The sequence below is a fragment of the Pelodiscus sinensis genome, chromosome 9, assembly GCF_049634645.1.
Source record: "Pelodiscus sinensis isolate JC-2024 chromosome 9, ASM4963464v1, whole genome shotgun sequence".
NCBI lineage: Eukaryota > Metazoa > Chordata > Testudines > Trionychidae > Pelodiscus > Pelodiscus sinensis.
In genome coordinates this window covers 19,665,839-19,673,361 of record NC_134719.1, presented here as the reverse complement: position 1 = coordinate 19,673,361, position 7,523 = coordinate 19,665,839, and the positions used below count along the sequence as shown (strand labels likewise).

Sequence of the window (7,523 nt, the reverse complement as noted above, 5' to 3'; positions counted from 1 at the left end):
CAGCATGGTGCACACTGTTTGACTCCAAGATGCGAGCAGCATGTGATATAAAGCTGTGTGATGCTGTAGCATTGGAGTGTTATAATGGTGTGGTACTGGGGTGATGTGAGGCTGTGGTAGGGGGCAGTGTGACACCCTGGCTCTGAGGTGCAATGTAACACCATGGCATGCGGATGAGGTGTGATGATTTGCACAGGGTTAAAATGATGATGTGTCTGGGGCATAGTGTGATGCCTTGGCACTGAAGCAGTGTGAGGGCATGGTGGGGGTTATGTGAAAGTGAGGGGTGGCATGGCACTGTGGTGGGACAGTGTGTGACTCTCTGGCACCAAGATAGTGTGATGACATGGTGAGGATGATGTAAGAAGGGGATGGTTGGGGACATTGGGGTGTGATGGCACTGAGGGCATGTGTGTGCATGTGTACTGCAGTGGGATGGTGGTGGGCAGGTATGACACTCTGGTACTGGGCAAGTGTGAAGGCATTTTAGGGCAGAGGGAACCCTGGACCTGGGTAGTTTGAGAGTGAGGTGGTGTGTGGAGTGAGACCCTAGCACTGGGGTGGTGCAAAGGTGTGGATTGTTACAATAAGAGGTCCTGATATGGGCAGTATAAGGGTGTTGTGGGGGGTGGAGTGATGCTCTTGCACAAGGGCCAGGAAAGGGTAGTATGATGCTATAAGGAGTGGCGGTATGATGCCATGATCCTAGGGAAGTGTGACACTGTAGTGGGGAGGTGGAACTCCTTGGTGCAGGTGTGGTCAGCGGAGGAATGATGCCTGGACACAGGGGTGGTATGAGTGTGTCTTGGGGGCAGAGTGACACCTTGCTATGATTATTATTTGGTATGTGTAATCTGGTCAAGCCAAACCACAGTGTTCTTATCTACCACGCTCTAGACACAAAGACTTCCGGGAAGTTGTCATTTTGTAGTCCTCAGCAACATATCTCATGTTTATGGCTGCCCACATGGACATACTGCACTGTTTCTGAAATGCCATCAAAATTCTGTTGTAGCACAAATTCCATGTCTGATGCAAAAACCAGTTCAGAAGGCTCCATTGCCTTATTGATAAACCAAATCTTTGTTAATGAGTGGGGTCTGAGAAAAGATATGTCATTTTCTCTGGATCATGAAATTTGCTGTGTGTCCTCTGTTGTAAATCTTTCACATGGTAAACTTAACCACAATGTGCTACAGGAGGGCAGACAACCATATGGTGGATTAAACAAGCTTTTATTTAACAGTAGATGTGGCATAGCAGGCACTTCCATTACAAGCTTAGCCTCTCTGTGAATGCTTGACAGAGCAATATTGCAGAACAATGGTAATCATAATAGAGAAGTAATGCCCCTGGCACTTGAGTGGTGTGAGGGCATGGAGGGTGGGATGTGCTAACACCAGGGCACTATAAGGGAGAGGTCATTGTTACACTTTGGCATTGGAGTACTGGGAGGGCCTTGTGGTGGTGAGCTGGTATGATCCCCTGGCACTGAGGCAGTCAGTGCGTGTTGCGGGAGTGGGGGAATGCCCTGGCAGAGGACTGGTTGGAGAGTATTGCTGAGGACAGTGTGACCCCTTGGCACTGGGATGATTGTGTGAGAGTGTGTATGGGGGCATAGTGATGCTCTGGGGTATTGTGAGGGGGAGTATAAATCGGGGGAGGGGAGTAATGACGCCATGGGGACGGTGTGAGGGCAGGGAGATAATGACACTGGGAGGCAGGGTGAGGGGCGTGTGACGGTATGGAGGGTGGTTTCATGCCGGGGGGGGGGGGTAATGACGCTGTGGCGGGGCGGTGTGAGGGAGGGTATGACGCGGGAAGGGGGGTAATGAAGCCGTGGGGGGAGGTGTGAGAGGGGTATGATGATGGGGGGGCGGTGTGAGGGAGGGTATGACGCGGGAAGGGGGGTAATGAAGCCGTGGGGGGAGGTGTGAGGGGGGTATGATGATGGGGGGGCGGTGTGAGGGAGGGTATGACGCGGGAAGGGGGGTAATGAAGCCGTGGGGGGAGGTGTGAGGGGGGTATGATGATGGGGGGGCGGTGTGAGGGAGGGTATGACGCGGGAAGGGGGGTAATGAAGCCGTGGGGGGAGGTGTGAGGGGGGTATGATGATGGGGGGGCGGTGTGAGGGAGGGTATGACGCGGGAAGGGGGGTAATGAAGCCGTGGGGGGAGGTGTGAGGGGGGTATGATGATGGGGGGGCGGTGTGAGGGAGGGTATGACGCGGGAAGGGGGGTAATGAAGCCGTGGGGGGAGGTGTGAGGGGGGTATAATGATGGGGGGGCGGTGTGAGGGAGGGTATGACGCGGGAAGGGGGGTAATGAAGCCGTGGGGGGAGGTGTGAGGGGGGTATAATGATGGGGGGGCGGTGTGAGGGAGGGTATGACGCGGGAAGGGGGGTAATGAAGCCGTGGGGGGAGGTGTGAGAGGGGTCGGTGTGAGGGCGGCGGGGTAATGACGTTGTGAGGGGGGGGGGGGAGAAGCAGCGCAGTGTCACCCGCTGAAGCCGCCGCCTCCCCGGGCTGTCCGAGGGGACTGGCAGGCAGAGCCTTGGCGAGGAGCGTGGGCAGGGCGCCGCCAAAGCCCAGGTCCTATGGCGGGCGGGAGAGCTCCGGGCCCCGCCGCTTCCCCCGCCCGGGGCCAGGCGGAGCCAGCAGCGGGAGAGGGAGGAGGAGCGGGTGAGAGGTCGGCCAGCTCCGGTAGCCCACAGAGGCTGAGTCCCGGGCAGAGAGGGCGGCGGCTCGCGGCGCCCTGCGGTGAGTGCGGCGGCCCAGCTTGGGGGGCGGCGCGGGGCAGCGCTGGCGGCGGGGCGGGAGAAGCGGCGCCCGGAGGCTGGCGGCAGAAAAGTGGGCAGCGCTGCGCTCCCCGCGGTGTGGCCCTCCCGGGCGTAGCTGGCTCTGAGGCTGAGGTGACATGACTGGGGGCGAGGGGACTCCTGAGACCCCCCCCCCCAGCTCCCCACTGACCCGGCTGGCTTTTGGGGAGAGGATCCCGTGAGACCTGATACGCCCCCCCCGCCCCCTGCTGTCGCTGGCAGTGGGACAATGAGGGGTGATAACCTAGTTCTCCTGCTCCCCCAGTGTGGTTAGCGCAAGGCGAGTGGTTATTGGATTCCTCGCCCTGCCTGGGGAGGGAGCGAGTGCCAGAGTTGGAAATGATGGCAGGGTATCGGGAGTGATCTATTACTGGAACTTCCCAGCAAGTGTGGCAATAACACCTACCCTGGTCTCCACCTGCTGCTGCCCCTTCCTTAGATTTGAATCATCCCTGTTCAAACTCTGCCCCATCTTTGTGATGTCTGATACATTTAGCAGTAATAGTCCTTCATATTTTTACAGGCAGGAAAAGGAAATAATTGTTCCCATCGAGGACCAAGGTATGACAGGACTTTAAACTATAGCAAAATGGATTTTCTGGTGATAGTTGCCACTTTACCACTGAATACTTACTACATGTTTCTCCAGGCCAACAGATTAGGAAAACTAGTTTGTTACCAGATTTCCTATAAAGAAAGAAAGGAGTTACTTAAGTTGCCCTGTCATGTTTAGTGTTTGGCCTGTCTGCTGCTGGCAGCAAGGAACTTGTTGAAAATTCCATCTGGAGCTAAATTCTGCTAGTATTTATCTTCTCCTCATTAACCATTTATCCCCCTTCCCTCCCCCCTGCTGCTTTTGAGGATAGAATATTTTCACTAGTTTAATGAGAGCTTGTGATACAACTATTATACTGTTTTCAGAGAAGCTTTTAGGTGATGTCAGAAGTGTATTTGTTTTAAGAAAGAATTTGATTCTGCTTTGAAAATGTATTAAACATTAAAACATCTGCCTATGAGTATGTGTAGTCGTCTCTGGTGTTTCAGCTGCAGTATTGAATGTATAAATCTGATGACAGATCTTAATTAGCAGACATTTTAGTTAGCAAGTTTCTGCTTTTTTAACTTCCCCACAAATTTGATTAAAACATTTGTTCTTAAAGCCAGCATATCTTTTAGACTGATATTATTGAATTTGTTACATAGCCTTATTAAAAACCCCATTGATTTATTAAAAATTCCCTGAAGTTCTTATTAAACAAAAACATAGTTGTAATAAGTAACTTTGTCCATCTATTGTGAGTACTGATTATTTTTTATTCAGTATACCTTTTTAGTGTATGTTAGTGATCTAAGCAGGAGACTGTAGTCAGACATAGCTGAGCGCTATTCTTAGCACTGCCACTGATTCATTCTATGGCCATGGACAAATCACTTAAAGCTGTGTCTCATTTTTCTCAGCTGTGTGGGGAGACACAGACTTCACTGGTTCTCTGTGCTAGTCCAGTAGTCTGTCTTCAGGTAACAAGTTGCAGATTGGGTCTAATTAGAGCACCTAAGTAGAAACATGGTATGTTATTAACTAACATTATTAATCAAAATGCCCACATTTTATCCTCACCAAAACTTGTTCTATACATGAGTTGGTTTTAGTCATTCTTAAACTGCAATATTATATGCCAGGCTAAAATTTGTGACTTTTTAGTGAGAGTTCTTTAACCTGCATCAAGATCATGTAGCTATTGTATTTTTATCATTAATGTATAATGATGTATAATCATAACAGGTTACTTAGTTTGTATTTACCTTACTTGTAGATCATCTTAAAGTAAAACTCCATGAGTAAGTGACCCACACTGTATAGTTACAGTATTGTGTGCTGGTCGAACACAAACTAAATGAGATTAAAGGATTAGTATGCAGTTAATGACTTCTAAATCCTCTATTTCATCCCCCTATTGTATATATTAGAGCAATTTGGGAGCTCTTTAATCAAGTGCTAAAGTGTCAGAATACATTTAATGAATTGCTTTCCCATAGAAATTAAATAGTGTAATTTTATCTACATAATTTTAAATCTAATCAAATTACATGTATTTAGTAATAAAACACTTTTAAATTTTTGAGAACTTTTTCAAAACGTCTAACTTCAGCTCTTTTAAAGAGATGTTACTGACTCAGATACATGCATACTTTTATTTTGTTTTAATCTTTTAACACATACATTTACAACTATTTGTTTTATTTAAACAACATGTATAATTCACGTCTGAAATTATGTAGTAACTTATTCAGTGGATACTAAAGCTATGAATTCTTGGACCCAGGTCCTGCAAAGGCTTAGGAATTCTGAGCTTAACATATAACAATGTGCCTTTGGCTCTAAGAGTGCAACTTGTGGAAGGTCTTGTGTGCTTGGCTCCACAGAAGGCTTATGTATTCTTGAGATACTGGAATTGGAAGACATTAAGCAACATAAGCTTTACAGAAGACTGAAGTTCAGTTGCTTACAGGGCAAAGCTCCCCAGCTGCTGATTCTTGATCTGTTGGTTAGGCCCAGTGGTGGAAGCAAACCTATAAGAATTATTCCAGTATCTTTGTGCTAATTAGCTGTCCATCTCTATCCTATAAGTACAAAGACTACATGAAATTGGCAAATTTAAAATGGATGAAAAATCCATTTTATGTAATTTAAAATTAATTTGTGAGACTCACTAGCATATAAATAAGCATGGTTCATAAAAGGATTAGAGCCGTTTAGAAATAAAATCAGCATCTTCATTTATAAAACAAAGGATAAAAATGACAAGGGTTATCAGTCCTCTTGTTTAGGGTATTAAGGACCAATAGCCTGAACCTACTTAAATTGAAGTCAATAATAAAACTATTTTTAACTTCAGTGAGAGCAAAATCTTTAATCAAATCCTGAGTTGGGATGAGGACTTGCAATTGCCAGTGAAACCAAATCCGCAGGTTGATTGGCATCTTTCTGGATTTGGTCCAGTTTTATCACTGCTGGATTCAGGCAGTTTTTTTCCTCAGTGTAATGATACTGCATGGACTAGACTCAGTCTCTCTAAGGACTTGTGTACACATGAAAATTAATCCAGAATAATTTAAGATTTTAAAGTGGATTAACTGTCCATGTGTGGGTACTCTTGATCTAGAATAAAATCATCCATATGTAGAGTTTATCAGAAATGACTATTCTGGAATAACTCCCCATGTAGACAAGTCCGAGCCTGAATATCATAATGGTACATAGGAAAATTCTGCAACTGATGTGGCAGTTCCTCTGTTCCTTACTATAAACCAGTGTGTGTGTATGACTGGATGTGTAAATCAGCTGAGGGGAGGGCGGCAAGGTTAGCTTTATAAGTAAACACTTTTCAGTGTCTGGTTTCCAAGGGTTAATTAGGACTATCAGTGAGTTTAAAAATATCTCAGCAGTGACTTTCAATAATAATTGTGTTATAAGTATTAGGGTTTCAGGATTTATTTTCACAGAAGAGCAACATATGTTACTTGGTGGGGGAAGAGTGTAGTTTCTTTACTTAGGTATGAACAAATTGTTTTGTTTTATGATGGCACAGCTGGCAATGAAATGGCAAATTTAGACATCCCACTTACAAACTTTGAGGTATAACATTTGCAGTGGAAAAACAATATAGGAAGTCAAGAAGGTGGTGGAGGTAGGCAATGATGATAGACTGCTATTGTCTGCCTTTCTATGTCTGCCTCTGCCTTCCTCTATGGGCCCGGGCAGATTTTCCCCCTCTGCTCTGGATGTGCAAAAGATCCAGAATATGGTTGAACCCTGTTTAGTTCAGAGCACCTGCCTGTTGCTCTTACAGCTATTTAGGTCTCTGTGCTTTCTAATTCAGGGAAAAGTTTTGAAGATGGGAGAGACAAGTTGACTCTTAACCATTTGGATTCACCTGTTAAACCTGCTAGTACAGATGCTTCACCTTTGACATTGGTGAAGTGTTGGCTGTGGAACAGATTTGGTACTACTCCCCATTTTGACTCTGTGAACTACTGTTTCCCATCACTGTGGCTGAGCACTGAGCAAATAGTGAATTGGGGAGAGGGGAGTGCTGCAGATTCCTGTGCCTCTTCGCTCCATTGTTTACAGGAGACCTCACATTTACTTTCACATTTATTAGTTGTACATTGAATTTAGTATAATATAATTGTTACATGAATCATCACATTTTCTTTGTGGATCGGCAGACTTTTCCATCTTGTTTTTTTTTCCAAATGGATAGGCTGTCCCCAGCCTGCACCTATTGAATATTTAGTTAGACTGGCCTCTTTCTGGGATTGGTAATCTGTGAATGGTTTCATTAGCCACATCTAAAGAAGGTATGGTAGGTTTATCCACAATCACAGTGGGAAAGAAAACACTGTGACTGTTATTGTTGGATGTGAATAGCATCTCCGTAGATCTACTATTGAAAAGTCCAGAGTTTCTAAAAATCGCAAAATGATCTAACATTTTAGTGTATATGTGCACAACTGCTCATTTTACATGATATGCACAAATGATCAAGTCCTAAGTAATTGCTTTTCACTGTAATACATAACAATTATTTGTTTTACTGTAGTAGTATTAAAGTAGGGTCCAATGACCCCAATTGATATTAGTGCCCCATGGTGCTACATGCTGTATGTAAACATAATAAGAGATTGGTTCTGCCCTGAATAG

The 7,523-nt window shown here is 45.6% G+C and overlaps 1 protein-coding gene across 16 annotated transcripts in view; it reads left to right on the top strand.

The window, feature by feature from the left end:
- The first annotated feature begins 2,481 nt into the window (after nt 1-2,481).
- Nucleotides 2,482-7,523, top strand: part of GNG12 (G protein subunit gamma 12) — a 75,373-nt gene continuing 70,331 nt past the window's right edge. For 5 of the 16 annotated variants that reach the window (XM_075936206.1, XM_075936199.1, XM_075936197.1 and 2 more), the window contains exons 1-2: nt 2,483-2,759; nt 3,342-3,379. The gene's annotated coding sequence lies outside the window, so the exon portion shown is untranslated. Of the gene's footprint in view, nt 2,760-3,341; nt 3,380-7,523 lie in introns of all 16 variants that reach the window. The other 11 variants (XM_075936211.1, XM_075936200.1, XM_075936210.1 and 8 more) reach the window with 7 other exon arrangements.